At 47.9% G+C, this 17,338-nt stretch overlaps 1 protein-coding gene across 4 annotated transcripts in view; it reads right to left on the bottom strand.

Annotated features, from left to right (window-relative positions):
* Positions 1–17,338, bottom strand: part of Arnt2 (aryl hydrocarbon receptor nuclear translocator 2) — a 161,912-nt gene that overhangs the window by 115,343 nt on the left and 29,231 nt on the right. The window contains exon 1 of one of the 4 annotated variants that reach the window (XM_052713846.1): positions 8,551–8,661. The exons of 1 other annotated variant lie outside the window; for it this stretch is intronic. The gene's annotated coding sequence lies outside the window, so the exon portion shown is untranslated. Of the gene's footprint in view, positions 1–6,845; positions 6,949–8,394; positions 8,522–8,550; positions 8,662–17,338 lie in introns of those variants that run through there. 2 more of the 4 variants (XM_052713844.1, XM_052713845.1) reach the window with 2 other exon arrangements.

The following is a 17,338-nucleotide window of genomic DNA, read 5'->3' as shown; positions in this document are numbered from 1 at the left end:
GCCACAGAGTTAGCCATAGAGGTCAGGCAGTGGTGGCACACACCTTTAATCCTAGCACTCGGGAGGCAGAGGCAGAGGCAGAGATCCATCTGGATCTCTGTGAGTTCAAGGTCACACTGGGCTACACAAGATTGATCCAGTCTATAAGTGAAACAGAGCCAGGCAGTGGTGGCACACCCCTTTAATCCCAGCACTAGGAAGGTTGAGACAGGAAGTGATATGGTTGGGCAGAGAAAGGAATATAAGGCGGGAGGAGACAGGAACTCTCTCTCTTTCAGGCTGAGGAGTTGTTGAGGTAAGAGGTGGTGGCTGTGGCTTGCTCTGCTTCTCTGATCTTTCAGCTTCCACCCTGATATCTGGTTCCAGGTTTTTATTAAGACCAATTAGAATTCGTGCAAAAGCCTCACACTGAGGCACCTGGGTATCCCTAGCCAAGGTTTTCTAGGAACAAATACCAATGTAAAGAAAGAGAATGTTGGGCAACAGAAGGGAGTGAATTTTTTTCCCTATTCACCATAGTTAACATATTGTTTCTAATATGCCAGACATCTCTGGAATCTCTTTAACACCAAGTTAGACATCCTTGATTTCAAATTAATCACCCTGTCACAGAGTTTCTTCTTCACACTTTCTGGGCTGTTGGCACCCTGTACTGATTAAGTCCCTGTCAAGACAAACCCCTGGAGCAGCTTCGCTGGCAAGGCTCACTGGTCTTTGGAATGCCTTCTGCTGAGGTCGCTCTCCTAAGCTCAGGCCTTTCTGGGGCAGAAGGGACACAGTGGTCTATAAGATATACTCCAGCAGAACAGTTGGGGATAAAGTGTGCATCGGGCTCCTCTGAGGACAGAAGGAATGACCACTGAGGCTGCCCTCTGCCTGGTGTTATCACTGTTTTTTCTCTAGGGAAACTAGGAAGTCATGTGACAGTTGCCTCATAGGCTAAAAAATATATTTGGGCCTTTCTACTCAAAACTTTTGAAATCTGATAATACTGATAACAATCTTCAATCAGCCCCTCCACTGTGTTCACAAGGTTTTGAGGACCGTGGTGGTCTCGAGTGCATACACTAGGAAGTATACAAGAAAAATCCCTCCCTTGGGCAGTTCCTGGGTTTGAGACTGTGAGGTAGCAGGCACAGCGATGCCCTGACAAGCTCAACATAAGCTGCTTCTGATAGGGTATTAAATGTCTTTCTGAAATAGAAGCAGCTGATACTTCCCAGCTTCTATTGAGTCTCAAGCTGGGGGTCAGGGCTGTCCAGCAGGCAAGGTGAACCCGCAGGTCACAACATTCTAAAGCCAGTTCTCCAGAGTAGTCATCCCTTCTGAGTTCCCAGGATAAAGAGCTCCAGAGGAAACATGGTCGGAAAAGCTGAGCATCGATCTCCCTTATTAAAAATGCCAATGCCTATTACACACGTACTGAGAAATCCTATGTGAAGAAGTCACTTCAGCTTTGATTAATCCAGTGGATAATAAATGTCTAGGACTCCGGAAACAGCATTTATTGCCTGCTATACCAGTGCGCCATGCAATGTTAGTTTCAGCATGTTAAAGCCAACACCCTCAATGCCTGTGAGTGAAGGAAACATCAGAGTGGAGTTGATCTTGACCATCATCTGCAAATCTCAAAATGTCCATTGCTCCTCCGGGCCAGTCACTCCCAGCGCAGAGAGGAGGGATGTAGCAACCAAAAGGCAATACCTGGTATAGCAAAGATGATAACCACTGAAGTTTGTTTTAGGAAAACAAAATTTCCAGTTGGGATCCAACTTGCAGAAAGTAAAAGCCCCCTAAACCCTGGCTGGCAAGACAAAGTGGGGAAGGTAATTTTGAAGATCCATTCCTATCTTGAGATAGCTTTGAGAAAGTGTCCTGTTGATCAGTGCATGTCCATCCCACAATCACCTCAGGATCTCTCTCTCTCTCTCTCTCTCTCTCTCTCTCTCCTCCAGTTCCTCCCTACGAATGCATTTCATTAACAATGACCTACAAAGGGCTAAGAGGAAGATCGAGTTTGCTGTCAAACATTTCCAAATAGCTGCTCGAGCAGGTGCCAATTAACAGACACTATTGGTCACAGTAATGTCTATGAAATGCTCAAATACCTATCTTGTGAAGTCATTTTTTAAAATTAAGAATAACGGATGTCACGAGCCTAACACAATGTCTGGGAAAACAAACATTCAAATAACATAACTAAAGTCATGAACGCAGTGCTAGTAAACAGCTCAGCTGGGTGCTGGGATTTAACTGGGATGAGGTACTGGTTTGAGACAGGCATTCTTTGTGATGAGAGGAAATCTGTTCCTGTGTCCACTTTTCACAATTTAGCTAAGGAACAGATAGTCCATTTTAATCCAATGCCATGTTAGTAACCAAAATACACTTCTAGATATCAAATAAACCAAATGGAAGATGCAATCCTTGAGGCTTGCATTCATGTTAAATGTTAAATGTTTCCAATGTTGATTTTTTTAGGCGACATCTGCAATAGATTCCAAGAAAATAGAAAGCAGGTCTCTCTCTTCTGCTTGTGTACACCTGTGTGATCTGCTGGTCTCTCTCCTCTGTCTGTATACACACATGTGATCTGCTGGTCTCTCTCCTCTGTCTGTATACACACATGTGATCTGCTGGTCTCTCCTCTGTCTGTGTACACACATGTGGTCTGCTGGTCTCTCTCCTCTGCCTGTGTACACACATGTGGTCTGCTGGTCTCTCTCCTCTGTCTGTATGTATACACCTGTGTGATCTGCTGGTCTCTCTCCTCTGCCTGTGTACACACATGTGATCTGCTGGCCTCTCTCCTCTGTGTACACACATGTGATCTGCTGGTCTCTCTCCTCTGCCTGTGTACACCCATGTGATCTGCTGCTCTCTCTCCTCTGTGTACACACATGTGATCTGCTGGTCTCTCTCCTCTGCCTGTGTACACCCATGTGGTCTGCTGCTCTCTCTCCTCTGTCTGTGTACACACATGTGATCTGCTGGCCTCTCTCCTCTGTCTGTGTACACACATGTGATCTGCTGGTCTCTCCTCTGCCTGTGTACACCCATGTGATCTGCTGCTCTCTCTCCTCTGTGTACACCCATGTGATCTGCTGGTCTCTCTTCTCTGCCTGTGTATACCCATATGGTCTGCAGGTCTCTCTCCTCTGTCTGTGTACACCTGTGTGATCTGTTGGTCTCTCTCCTCTGTTTGTATACACACATGTGATCTGCTGGTCTCTCTCTTCTGCCTGTGTACACCTGTGTGGTCTGCTGGTCTCTCTCCTGTGTCTGTGTACACCCATGTGGTCTGCTGGCACCTCCCCTGGAAAGGTAAATGCCTGCTTCTCAAACCTGGTAGCTGTTCCCTTTAACTGCTGCATAAACAGGCAAAAATTGCAGGATTCTTCTGGAAGATGCTACAGAAATGTTCCTGGCCAGGTTTGAGCCATGGCCTGGTACCAAATACAGCCAAAATGCCCAAACACTAACAAGCAGAGTCACCCTATGGGGGCAGTATCGATTTGCTCCAGAGTTTCTGAATTTCACACTTAAACAAGGGGAAGGAACCCTGGTGATCACACTGTATGGGAAGAAATCACCCCTCAGAGCCAGTTAGAGGACAATGCAGCCACTGCCACACTCTGCAACTGGGGTCCGCGAAGACAGCCTTCCGGAAGACAACGCAGCGGCATGAATGGAGATGCTAAAGTATCCAGGCCCCACAAGATAGTCTGGGGACTGAGGAGGTATGTGGTATGCAGTGCGAGGTGGTGTGTGTGTGTGTGTGTGTGTGTGTGTGTGTGTGTGTGTACACGTAAATGCGTTTGCACATGTTTGCATATGTGTGCAAAAGCCAGAGTTTTACATTAGTTGGGTGTGGTCCTCAGTGGGTTGAATTTTTGAAACAGAGTCTCTCATTGAACCTGGAGCTCATTGATTGAGCTAAGCTGCAGGCAGTGAGACCCAGGGATCCTCCTGTCTCTGTCTCTGAGGTTCTGGGACTACGAAGTGCACCCCCATGCCTGGCTTTTTACATGGTAGTTCTGGGGATCTGAACTCAGGCGATCATGCTTGTAATGCAAGCACTTTACCAACTGAGTCATTCCAGCAACCTCACCATGTGCTGTTTTAATATTAGTTTAATGATGTGTTAATTGAATGTCACAAACAGAATAGCAAATGTTAAAACTTTTTCATGAGGAACACACAGGAAACACTGCATATAGCCAGTGAACTGGAGCAATGCATGCAGGGGACAGAGGCCGAGGAAGGGGGCCCTCTCCAACAGGCATGTCCAATGATGAACAGATTGGCTTGGTAACAATGACAGAATTTTGCTCAAGATTTATATTGGGTACTGTCTTCCTGGAACCCTGCCACCTTCCTGTCATGAACTTGACTTCCATCCACCCATGAAGTAGAAAAAGGCATCCCTTGTTACGGACTGGAGAACTCAGCAGGGAGAGGCGGGTGCCAGGCCACCGAGCTGGAGAGTGGCAGAGCCACTCACTACAGGGCTGTCATCCTCAAGGTACCCAGGCAGAAGTGGGGTGCCCTGTGGACCCCACCCCAGCTACCCCATGAACTGACACCGAGACTCTCAACCACAGTCCCAGTAGAAGTTGTGTGGCACACAGGAAATGCCGTGGTTTGGGGCCACTCAGTTGAGCTGTGGGGTTATGGGAAGTGACTTAACTCACCAAGCTGCAGAGGCCTCATCTATAAAGTCAGACAAATACCTACATCCCGAAGTTGCCGTGAGGACAGAAAAGAATGGATGATGTCTACCAAAAGAAATGTCCCCTCTCTAATTATTTCTCCCCAGGAAAAGAGTACTTTTCAACAGAGCAGTGTGTGTGTGTGTGTGTGTGTGTGTGTATCTTACACACACACACACATAGAGGGGAGTGTTTCATAACTTTTGAGCAAATCGCTTGTCTGCACCTTGATATCCTATCTGTAAAGAGGGAGGAAACAGTGCACATGTCCAGAAGTTATGAGGACCAGAGATATTAAGGCACGTACACACACTCAGATGTGGCACCAGGCACACAGTAAGCATGTTCATGCAGTTAAACACGCACAGGGTTGCTAACAAACATAATCATCTTACCACGAGATTCTTCCCTGCACGACTGTGATTCTTGTCTTCCTGGTCCCGTCTCACAGATGTGCAGGGAAGGCTACGCTCTGGGACCCTTGTTCCTCCCAAAGTGCTCACCTGGGACTGCTGTCACCCAAGCATGAAAACGGGGACAGCACCCGCCTGGGCTGCCTGAGATGGGCTTCTTCCTGAGTAGAGCTGGCGCAGTCCCTCTATTCTCGCCCTTTGTGCCAGCAGGCAGCTGGCCACGTCTGAGGGAGGGTCGGCAGACCAGGCACTGTATTCCTCCAGTGGAGTTGGGTGAAGCAGTGAGCCTCCACTTCCTGCCACTCTTCCCCCCTCCCTTCCGGATTCACACACACTTAAGCACACACGCATACCTCACTTAGACACACCATACAAACTACACAGATGCAATGTGCACACAAACAACTAGTTGTGGGATCAAGGAAGATACTAATGGGAGAGGTGTACACACACACACACACACACACACACACACACACACACACACACACACCATGCACCTTGCCTTGGACCTGGCATGGCCATAGTGCCTGCTCTCAGTCATGGGCAGGGCAGAGACACGGCCCCCGGTTTGGCAGGTTGCTACAGCTCCATACTTCCTTCAGAGGGTTGATGCATGCTGGTGAGGGAACCCAGAAATTTTGGGTGCATCCTTCATCCTGCTCTCAACTCCCATTCCCCATAGGCAGATCAAGCAGAGCCTGGTCAGGCTTCAGCAAGAAGGACATGAGCCTCACACATACAGATGGGGGTTTGCCACAGTCAGCAAAGGAGTCTGGTGTTGTACAGAAACTCAAATGCATTCCATGATAACAACACCACACGTCAAACACAAACCACCTTAAAACAGATGCTGGGGTTTCCATTGTTCAAGGGAAAGTTTAAAGCAGTGGCCAAGCCCCTATATATGGCTGCCTCTCTGCTCCTCCCACTCACTGGCCCTTCTTCTCTCCTCAGACGTGGTCTCATGACCCCACCAGAGATCCGCGGTTATGTATACAGTGGCCACAGCTGGTGATGGCCAACCGTGACTCTCCTGTTCCTACCCTCTCTGTGGGATCGGTTCCCCAGCCTTACTCAAGCATCATCCTGCTTCTCAGGAGCCGTATCCCTGGCCACCCACTTTTTGGCCATCCTGCATGTGTCCTTCCAGTGGCTGCTCTTCACCAGGACTCCAGGGCATCCCAGGCAGCCTCTTTTATGCATGTTTCCCCTCGGTGACCTCCTCCAGGTGTGTTACATCAACGCCACCTCTGTGGATCCCCAAGCCTGCTGTCCCCGCTCCAAGTCTGTCTATCTTCTGCTGCTGGCCTGGCTGGTAACACCCCAGCCTCCTGCTCTGCCCTGGCTCTCTTATTAGTGCCCACTCCGCCAGACTGGATAAAGCCAGCCATGGCACTCTCGTTCTCCTCTTGTCTTTACCCTTAAAGCTGTGTGGAGTCCCTGCCATGACCAACTTGTTCCTTCACGGTCAGGCTGCTGCCACCTCTGCTGTCCACCATTCTGGCTCCAGGCACACTTCCCTGTCCATCCTTACACTATACTCTATCCCCTCCCACCCCAGGACCATTGCACACACTACATCCTTGGGTGAGAAAAGCTCTCATCCTTCTCCTCACCCAGTTAACTCCCTGGTCATTTAGACTCCAGGGCCAAGTCTCAAGGAGGCCTGTTTCCAATCAGCCCCTCCCTCCTCAGTGTAGACACCGTCCCACTCTACCTGTATTCCTCCCGAGAGAGAGAGAATGAAGGTCACAGGAGTCCAGGTGAGAGACCAGGGCTGGGATGACAGAGCCTCAAAGAGGAAAGATGATGTCACTGTCTCAAAATAATGGTGTGTCAGCCTCAAGGCTCAAAAAGGGAAAACCCAAAAAAACCTTGGTCACCTGATCCTCCTACACTGAATGGGCAGAAAATTCTAGAGAAGGAAGGAAACCACGGCTGGAGTGGCTGGAAGTTGACAAGTACTCTGTCGCAGAAGCTTGTGCTGGGACCTGTTGCAAAGGACAAGGGCATCCGTAACCTCTTGTGTCTGTCAACTCCGAGGACACGGGCCCTGAAGAAGCTGGCACTGCCTTCAGTTTCTCCATCCATACTCCAGCTAAGGAACCGGATTAAGCAGGCACCCTTCCTTTGTTCAGGTCTGTCTGGATCAGAAGGACCATTTCCAAAGCCTATTTTGAGCCACAGGCTGTGCTGGAAGCCAAAAGGCAGCCAGAGGTTTTTTTTAAAAGGCCCAGTCAAGACTGAGCATGAAGCTGGCTGGGCATTTCACACTGACTGCTACTGGCAGTGAGAGAGGAAGCCCTGTGCTCTGGGGATGCCAGAGAAGGTTCCAGAAGACTTCCAGAAGGAGGCTACCCCTGGGATAGCCTATCCAAGGACTGCAGAAGCACGGCAGACGTTCTCTCCTGAATGCAGCCCTTCCATTGCTCCACAGTGTCCAAGCATACCCCATTTCAGCCACCTTGGAAGGGTGCACCTTCCAGTTCACTTTCAGTCACTGGAACTTTCTGGAAGCCTTTGACCCCCAAATGCCACTCTCAACAGATTCAGTTATCCCCTATGTCCAATGTGACTCTCTTGTAATGACCTGTGCTCAGGGTTCCTCATTGTAACTGATGGCCAATACAGAAACAGAAATATCAGCACCCCACAGTATTCAACCCCACCTACAAGGATGTCCCCCTCCCCGGGGAACAGAGTTCCCCACTACAGAGAGGGTAACCGCCTGCTTGCTAGCTCCTAGATAGTGCTGTAACTAAGCTGTGCACACATTAGAACATCAGCCCAGACTAAGTGATGCAGGCTTCACCACAACACATACAGCATCCATGGCCCATGGCGCAGCATCTAGCCACAGACTAGTTTTCATTTCAGATCCAGCCACACTGTGTCAGATTCCTATAAAACAGAGCAGGCAGGAATAGCCTGGGAAAACGTGAATCTTGAGAGTATGAAGATGAAAGAAGAGGAGGGAATGCGAAAAGACATTCTGTTCTCCTCCTCCTCTCTATTTCATGGAAATCCACGGAGGAGAAAACAGCCCTCGATCTTCACATGGAGAAAACTAACCACATGCAAACTTTCACAACACAAACACATGGGATCTCTTTATGACCATTCAAATAAATAAAAAGCCAAAAAGGCTGTCTCCATGGGTGGGAGAAGAGGAAGGAGGGCACTAAGCAAAGGAAATGCTCCCTCCATACCCATCTTTCCCAGAGCGACGCTCGTCACAGATAGCACATCAAATGCTCCAGCCCTACCTTCTCAGAGGGTTGAACAAAGACCTCTCTTCCTTGTGAACAACACCTTCTTAGGAGAATATGCTGCCCGTGTAGGAAGAAAATGCCAGAAACCTCTGGGAGCAAGTGCACGGCATTTGTATTCTGCTCAGAAAATGTCATCACAGATCTGTTTACCTTAACTGTGGACCATGATTCAGCCGTGACAACTGTCTTGCATACTGATCAATTTATTTGCAGCAAAATTTCCAGCGTTAACTGCTTAGGTTCTGAAAAACTGGATACTTGGATTTCTTGTGCAGCTGCGACACATAAAGGAAAGATCTAGCTTGTAACCAAAACATTTCAGTGGGAGACTGTGAAGGATTTTTCTTGAAGTGTGGGTAAGGGAGGGTCGCTTCCTCCTCCGGATAGAAGGCAGAGCTCACGATTCCTACAGGCCCTCCTCAGGGTGGGATGTTTGTAGCACAATGCACAGAAAAATAATGCTAACAGGGAGCACAGGGCTCTGCATCCAGGTTTTTTGTCAGGTTTTAACCAGCTGTGTGACCCTCTGTAAGACATACCCACCGCACAGGCAGGATGACCCTCTGTAAGACATACCCATCCCACAGGCAGGATGACCCTCTGTAAGACATACCCATCCCACAGGCAGGATGACCCTCTGTAAGACATACCCATCCCACAGGCAGGATGACCCTCTGTAAGACATACCCATCCCACAGGCAGGATGACCCTCTGTAAGACATACCCACCCCACAGGCAAGATGACCCTCTGTAAAACATACCCACCCCACAGGCAGGATGACCCTCTGTAAGACATACCCATCCCATAGGGCAGGAGGTGGCAGAAATGGGAGGGATTTATGATTGGGGTGAGGAAAGGAGGGTGGAGCCAAGCCCTGCTTTCTCTGGCAGCAATCATCTCAGACTAGACACTGAGCCTCTCCTAGCAGGGAGGTCTTAGCCTTGGGGACAAGAAACAGGCCATGCAGACTGGGGAGAGGCCCTCCCACCCCAACTAGTAATGGCGGCACTGGGGGATCCTGTCTCCCCAGGCCCATCGTGCTCTGAAACACTGGTGTCAGTACACAGGTTCCCATCAGTGTTCGTGCCCATAAACTAGCTTCTTTTACCTTCCTTCTGGCTGAAGGCCCAGTGTCTCTGTGCTAAACTGTATTTTTTTATTTAAAATTTTTGTTTCATGCAATATATTCTGATCATGTTTTTCTCCTCCCTCAACTCCTCAGATCCTCTCCACCTCCCTTCCCACACATTTAATGTTCACTCTCTCTCTTCAAAAATAAAATAAAAAAAATGAAAACCAAAACAATCAATAAGACAAAAATACCAAATGAAACCAAATACACACCCACATGCACACACACACACACACACACACACACAGAGTCCATGATGTCTTAGCTACTCTTGGGCAATAGGCTTGCCACAGAGTGCGGTTGATATATCTAGTAACACTCCAGTGAAGAAAAGGATTTTTTTTTCTTTCCTAACAGGTTATCAATTGCCAATGGCTTCTTGGTTGGGGTGGGACTTTGTGTCCATTTCTCCTTCTCAGTGTGGGACACTGGTTTGACCCTGTGTGGGACTTCTGTGTGCTGTCACAGTTTCTGTGAGCTCCTGTGTGCATCAGTCCCGATGTGCCTGGAAGAAGCTGTTTCCTCTGGCTTTTTCCTTTTCTCTGGCTCTTACAATTTTCCCACCATCTCTTCTGCATAGATCCCTGAGTGTTGAGGGGAGGGGTTTGATGAACACATTCTACTTGGGGCTCAGTGATCCGAAGTCTCTCACTCTTTGCACATTTGGACTTTATTTTCAAACAACAGAGGTACAGAAAGAGGATCAGAGGTACTGAACAAAGGCCAGGAATCTCAGCACAGTGGGGCATCTGCCCACAAAGTGTCTTACTCCCGAGGCACACCAGACCTCCCAACAGCCAGAGACCTCAGAGGAAAGCTGGGGCTATTGGCTGCAGAGAAGATGGGCCAGGACACATGGTAGGGAAGGCTTAAAGTGCACAGGACAGATTGCTGCCAAGACGGCCTCCAACCTGACTAAAACCCAGGCTGGGGTTTACCAATGCCTGAGCCTAGGCAATCTGGCCAGGATGGAGGAGAAAGCACAGAGGGTAGGTAGCTTGTGGAAGACCCAGCCAGGGCCTCAAAGCTCTGCGACTTCACACTCAGAAGTTTAAGAACCTCAAGTGAGGCAGAGTTCAGGTGCTATGAGGATCAGAACCCATGTGAGGCAGAGTCTGTCAGCCTGAGGACAGTCTTGGAGGAAGTGGAAGAAATGAAGCCATCTTCAAATACCTGAGGGGACTCCCTGAAGGAACCACAAGAGACCAGTTCTCTACTGTGGAGGTCTCTTCACAGTGATGACAAATGTGAAGGGTAAGGACCAGGAGGAGTGACTGGATGCACGCAGCCTGCCCAAAGACAGTCTAAGGCTGACCAGAAACCAAATGAGTGAACATGTCTGACATAAAGAGAAAGGCTAATAAATTATGGAATAGCCAGACAGATGAAAGTCGTTCTGCCATTAAATAACACGATTCAAAGAATAATCTTACAGGAAAGTGCTAGAGTAAGTAAATAGAGCAGGATGCACCATCTTGTGAGTGTATTTGTCAGGGATCCACCAAGTCCAGCTCCAACCACTCTATCTGCTCAAAACCTACTGGGCTGCTTTAGCTTCTGAGTCTTGGTTTGAATGTTGAATGTGCCCAAAGGGTCTATATGTGATTCTAGATTTTATTTTCTTTTGTTTAAAAAGAGGGGAACACACATTCTTCTTCCTGTCCTTTGTCTTCACTGAGACGCCAACAACACTGGTTACTATCAGTTCTTTCCATTAGCTCACCAGGATCCCTCCACTCCGGACTGGCCCTCTGAGGACATCAAGTCACCTGCTCTTAGCTCATCCCTCGTCTGTGGTGTTTGGAGGGGTACTGGAGACTTAAAGAGGTGGACACTAGTGGAAGGAAGTTACATCACAGTGGGGGTGTTGATGAGAGTGCTGTGCAGTTTTTTGTCAACTGGACACAAGCTAGATTCATCTGGAAGGAAGGAAGTAGAATTGAGACAATGCCTCCACGTGTGCAACATGGCATAAACATGCTCCCATTCATGTATTCACACTAATGGGGCCAGGAGGGATGATTCAGCAGCTAACAGCACTTGTTGCTTTTCTAGAAAGTAGGCGCTCAGGTCCCAACATCCACATCAGGCAGCTCACAACCACATTTAACTCCAGCTCCAGGTCATCTGATGCACTTTTCTGGCCTTCAAGGGCGCTTGCATGCATATGTACATACAGACACAGAAACAAAAATTAAAAAATGAACATCAAAGAAACAGTACAACTATTAAGAGAGAAAGGATGAGCCTGCTACCATCACAGACTGTTATGTCCTTTCTAAGCAAAGATGTGTATAGAACCATAGATAGTAATGTAAAGCAGAATAAAAGAAATTACATAATGTATCATAATCTATACTTATGTGGAATTATTTTGTAAACTACCTTAATCATAAACAACCTTTAGGATCTCGTTCCCTTGTTTATTTGCTTAGAGAGTGTATCTCTCAAGGAACTTGGACTTGTCATGTCTTTTCCAGGATAAATTAATAATCATTTGTCATGTTTGTTATGTAAAAGATTCTTAAGGAGTGAGACCTCCAGAATCACACAGCCACACCTATAGCAAATCACTGTCAGCACAGAAATTATTGAGAAAGCAAAGAGAGAAAGAAAAGTAGGATCTATTAGGGAACTATAAAGTAGCTCCAATTTGCCCTGCTTCTTCATAGAACTCAGTGGCAAACGCCAATCTGTTAAACATCACAGCTTGTATCCTACTAAGTACAGGAACATCTCACAGGGCAGTGCCAGACTCCACTGCTGCTTACACAGAAATACAGTTTCTGCAATGTGAATACCACTAATAAAGGACAGTAAAAACAGTAGCAATACTCTTGCTTGTTACAATGTCAGACTGCCATTCTGTAACTGTAACATCTGGCTTCAGCCTGGATCACAGTCACATTGACTTTGATGCTCCACCACCAGCACTAAGTCAAACTGAATTAATTCAATGCACATTCAATATGTGTTCATGCAAGGAGAAAAAGATATTCTCTCTCTCTCTGTCTCTCTCTCTCTGTCTCTCTCTCTCTCTCTGTCTCTCTCTCTCTCTCCCTCCCTCCCTCCCTCCCTCCCTTTCTCTCCCACTCTTTCTGTGTATGTGTGTGTGTGTGTGTGTGTGTGTGTGTGTGTGTGTGTGTGTGTGTGTGCTTGTGCAGTACACTACAACTGGAACAAAGCTAGTATATTAATGTTAAGATTACATGTGATTTTTAGTTCTACTTATTCTCTATTATCTCCAAGTTCTTAATACATAGAATGCAATATTCTTGTAGTTAGGAAACAATGCAAATGATAGGACTGAAAATAAATGAGAGCACCAGGATGCTGGAATCTGGGGGCAGGGGGAATGTCACAGGAGCCAGTAGGTAAGAAATCGTGTAGCCGCCCACAGCTTGAGCTAACTTACTCTCCAGGAAGTGGGTGTGCTGGGAAGATGCAAGTCAGAATTGAAAGACAGAGTCTACTGAGTTCCCAAGAGATGCCAAGACTGAGCAGGCTAAGGAGCATGTACAGGGGCTTGTGAAAGCAGCAGTGTTCTTCCCATGTTCAAGGGGAAGAGGTGCTTAGTATATGCTGATTAGGATATACTGTAGTAACTGTGTGTGATAAACAGTCTGAATATTCCACAACCCGAATATTCAGGAAACAGAAGTAAAGGGAAGACAAGACTATCAAGAGAGATGAGGGAGGCTCGGCTCCAGGAAAGACAGATCAGGAGATTCATTAGTTAAGGTCAAGGAGATGCTGCTACCAATTAGAAGTCAGGGCAACAGTAAGAGTACCCAGAAAAGTGTGCCCCACATATTCTAGGAATGACTGTGACTCAGGCCAACTTTAAGGGGTTTTGTGGTCAGAAATGCCCGGAGTCTCGGGGGGCGGGGAGGTTCGCTGCTATTGAGAATGGTAGGGAAGTAGCCAAGAGAAGAGGCTGAAAAGGCAGGTTTTTGACCTGAGGCTCCAGGACAAAGGAGGCCCCTGAAAGGACTGTGTAGCCTCAGTGGCCCATGCCACTGTGGAAGCAGCAACTGGACATCTAATGAATGGCTTTTCTCAGCAGGAGTCACTGCACCTTCAATATTGGAGCCTCGGGGTTACAAATAAAATATCACCACACTAAACAGTGAGAACAAAAACAAACAAACAAAAAAGAAATGGTGCTCCATACATTCGACCTCTGCTAACCAGAACAGAATGAGAAGCTAGGGCTAATGGACCTTGGGGGGGCGGGGGTTGATGGGAAGTCCTGGGGCAACATTCAGAGAAGTGAAGAGTGAGGAGTGTGGAGACCCAGAGTCATGTGGCTCAGACAGCATGGCCAGGAAGTTCATCGGCTGTGTCTGTAACCACCATGGCACTGTGAGCTCCTTGGAAGTGGGCTCAGGGACAACAGTGGGTATGAGATAAGAAGGACTCGCCAGTTTCCATTGTTTACCTGGACTCCAGGTGTCACCTTTCAGGAGCAGGATTTGGAAGAAATAAAGGATGGGGTCTGGAGAGACCTCCCAGTAGCTAACAGAGCTTACTACTTCTATAGAGAATCTGATCATGTCAGATGGCTCACATCTGCCTTTATCTCCAGCTCCTGGAAATCTGACACCCTCTTCTGACCTCTACCAGTACATGGGTGCACACACACACACACAATTACAAATCAATATAAATCTTTTTTGTTGTTTTTAAGAAAAAAGAGAGGAGAGGATGGCTGTGAAAATGTCCATTGGCCGCGTTCCCACCCACCTTCCACCACGACTTCAGAAAAGTTCATGAGAAATGTACTGGCTGGTTTTGTGAGTCATCAGAGAGGAAGGAATCTCGGGGGAGGAAATACCTCCATGAGATCCAGGTATAAGGTATTTTCTCAATTAGTAATCACTAGGGGAGGGTCCAGCCCATGGTGGTAGGTGATGCTATCCCTGGGCTGGTGGTCCTGGGTTCTGTAAGAAGGCAAGCTGAGCAAGCCAGGGGAAACAAGCTAGTAAGCAGCACCCCTCCGTGGCCTCTGCATCAGCTCCTGCCTGTGGGATCCTGCCCTGTTTGAGTTCCTGTCCTGACTTCCTTCATGGAAGTATAAGCCAAATAAACCCTTTCCTCCCCAAGTTGCTTTTTGGTCATGGTGTTTTGTCACAGCAATAGAAACCCTAAGACAAGAAATCCCCACAAAGGACCATCTTTTCACCTACTGTCACGGTTAATCACCACTGTCAACTTGACTAGATTTGCATCACCTCAGCCTGGGCATGTCTGCGAAGGTGTTTCCAGAGAGGTCTAACCGGAAGGGTAGATCCACCTCAAATGTGGATCCCACGGGCTGGTGCTATGTCCTGAATAAAAAAGAAAAAGGAGGAAGTGCTCTGGGCCCCAGTACTCCTTTCTCTGCCCCCTGACTGCAAACAACTGGCTTCCATTCTTGGCCTTCAAATCATTCCCTCTGTCATCTTTGCTTCCATGAGGGACAGCAGACTGACCAAACAAGCCCTTCTCTCCCTAAGCTGCTTTTGTGAAGTGTTTTGTCACAGCATTGAGAAGAGTAACGAATAAGCCATCTTGGCTGGAGCTGCCGGACTCACTTCTTCAGCCTACTCGTTCCTGCCCTCCTCTTCTTGTCCTTCGCCCTCCTCCTCCGTCCCTCTCCACCCCGCCCCCTCCGCCTACCGCTGCTTCTCTCTCATTGGCTGTTGACTCTACTCCTGAACCACCCACTACACTTCTCTTGGTCCACCCCACCCCCCTCCGCCTACCGCTGCTTCTCTCTCATTGGCTGTTGACTCTACTCCTGAACCACCCACTACACTTCTCTTGGTTCACCCCACCCCCCCCTCCGCCTACCGCTGCTTCTCTCTCATTGGCTGTTGACTCTACTCCTGAACCACCCACTACACTTCTCTTGGTCCACCCCACCCCCCTCCGCCTACCGCTGCTTCTCTCTCATTGGCTGTTGACTCTACTCCTGAACCACCCACTACACTTCTCTTGGTCCACCCCACCCCCCCTCCGCCTACCGCTGCTTCTCTCTCATTGGCTGTTGACTCTACTCCTGAACCAACCACTACACTTCTCTTGGTCCACCCCGCCCCCTCCGCCTCCCGCTGCTTCTCTCTCATTGGCTGTTGACTCTACTCCTGAACCACCCACTACACTTCTCTTGGTCGTCCCCTCCACGCCTCACTCCATTTTCTCACATCTCTGTCCCTCTGGGTATCTCTGATTCCTGTGCAGGGCTCTTCCCCTCCCTCCAACAAAAGCACCAGGGAATGAACACAAACTCGGGCCTTCCTGTAGTCTTTCCTCCCGGGTCACTCTCCTCTGCCTTCGACCCTCTAAACTTTGCTTATGGTTTCAAGTTGGCCACACAGCAGCATGCTGCTGTTCAACTCCATGTAAAGATGCATGTCAATAAAAGACATTTGCATAGCAAGATAGTAGGAAAGGCGCATTTGTTATTCTCTCATTATTCAAGTAGAGATATCCAATGCAGAAATACTATAAAGCCAGAAAAACAGCGTATCATACCATAAGCACAATTCTTCTCAGAAAACGTCTTTTCTAAAAAGGAAAAAAAAAATTAACATTTCCCCTGTTTACACAACAATTCATTAAGTAAATCACACATCCCTCCATAATACAAAATTCTCTTTAGGAAGTCTTATGAAGTGAAGTGGTTTCCTTGTTGAATATATTCCTTGATGAATACATTCATCCATCATTCAACAAAAACATTTTGTGTTAAATTTTAAACAGTGAATTACTCTACAAATATAAAATATGCAAAACAGTAAGACTGTTTACATGCAAAGCATTAGAATGGCCTTTCTTGTTTGTTTAAGGTATTGCTGTTAGACCCAGTGGAATCTGCCCCCTGTGACACTTGGATTTTGATATAAAATATCCCCCACAGGCTCTCATGTTTGAACACTTGGTCCCCAGTTGATGGTATTGTTTTGGGAGGATGTGGAACCTTTAGGAGACGGGGACCTTACTGTAAAAAGTGGGTTGCTGGGGTCAGACTTGAAGTTTTGTACCTCAGGCTAACATTTTTTGTACCTCTGTCTAACATTTGTGGCCTTTTCCACCTAGATGTCAGGTTCAAAGTTACAGCTGCACTCTTCTATCACCATGAAGCCACCAGCCACCATGCCTCTCCACCACCATTGTCTCAGTTAGGGTTTCTATTGCTGTGACAAAACACCAGGACAAAAAGCAAGCTGGGGAGGAAAGGATCCCGGAGGCAGGAGCTGATGCAGAGGCCATGGAGGGGTGCTGCTTATTGGCTTGCTCCTCATGGCTTGCTCAGCCTGCTTTCTTATACAGCCCAGGACCATCAGCCCAGGGGTGGCCCCACTCACTGTGGCTGGGCCCTCCCCATTGATCACTAATGGAGAAAATGCTTTACAGCTGGATCTCATGGAGGCATTTCCTCCACTGAGGCTCCTTCCTCTCTAATGACTCTAGCGTGGGTCAAGTTGACACACACAACCAGCCAGTGCAACCATTATGCACTATATCCCATCAAACTACGAGACAAAGTAAACCCTGCCTCCTTTCAGTTGCTTCTGTCGGATATTCCATCGCAGTGACAAGGAGAGGAACGGGTACGGGACCTCAGACTTGAAGAGATGAAACGGGAGCTTCTAGAGAAGAGGACTGTGGGCTTCCTGGGAGGACGGGAAACTGGTGCAGGTGCTTCTGAGAAACACCTTGCAGTTGCAGACAAAGAGTGCAGAATGTAGTGACGTTCTGAGAATGCTGGTATGCTCCACCAAGGCCTCAGCTCAAGCATGAGATTCATTTCAGCCTGG

This window comes from Peromyscus californicus, unplaced genomic scaffold, assembly GCF_007827085.1.
Source record: "Peromyscus californicus insignis strain IS unplaced genomic scaffold, ASM782708v3 Scaffold_4__1_contigs__length_199733344, whole genome shotgun sequence".
NCBI lineage: Eukaryota > Metazoa > Chordata > Mammalia > Rodentia > Cricetidae > Peromyscus > Peromyscus californicus.
Note: the sequence above shows the minus strand (reverse complement) of the source record. Positions and strands in the feature narration are given on the sequence as shown.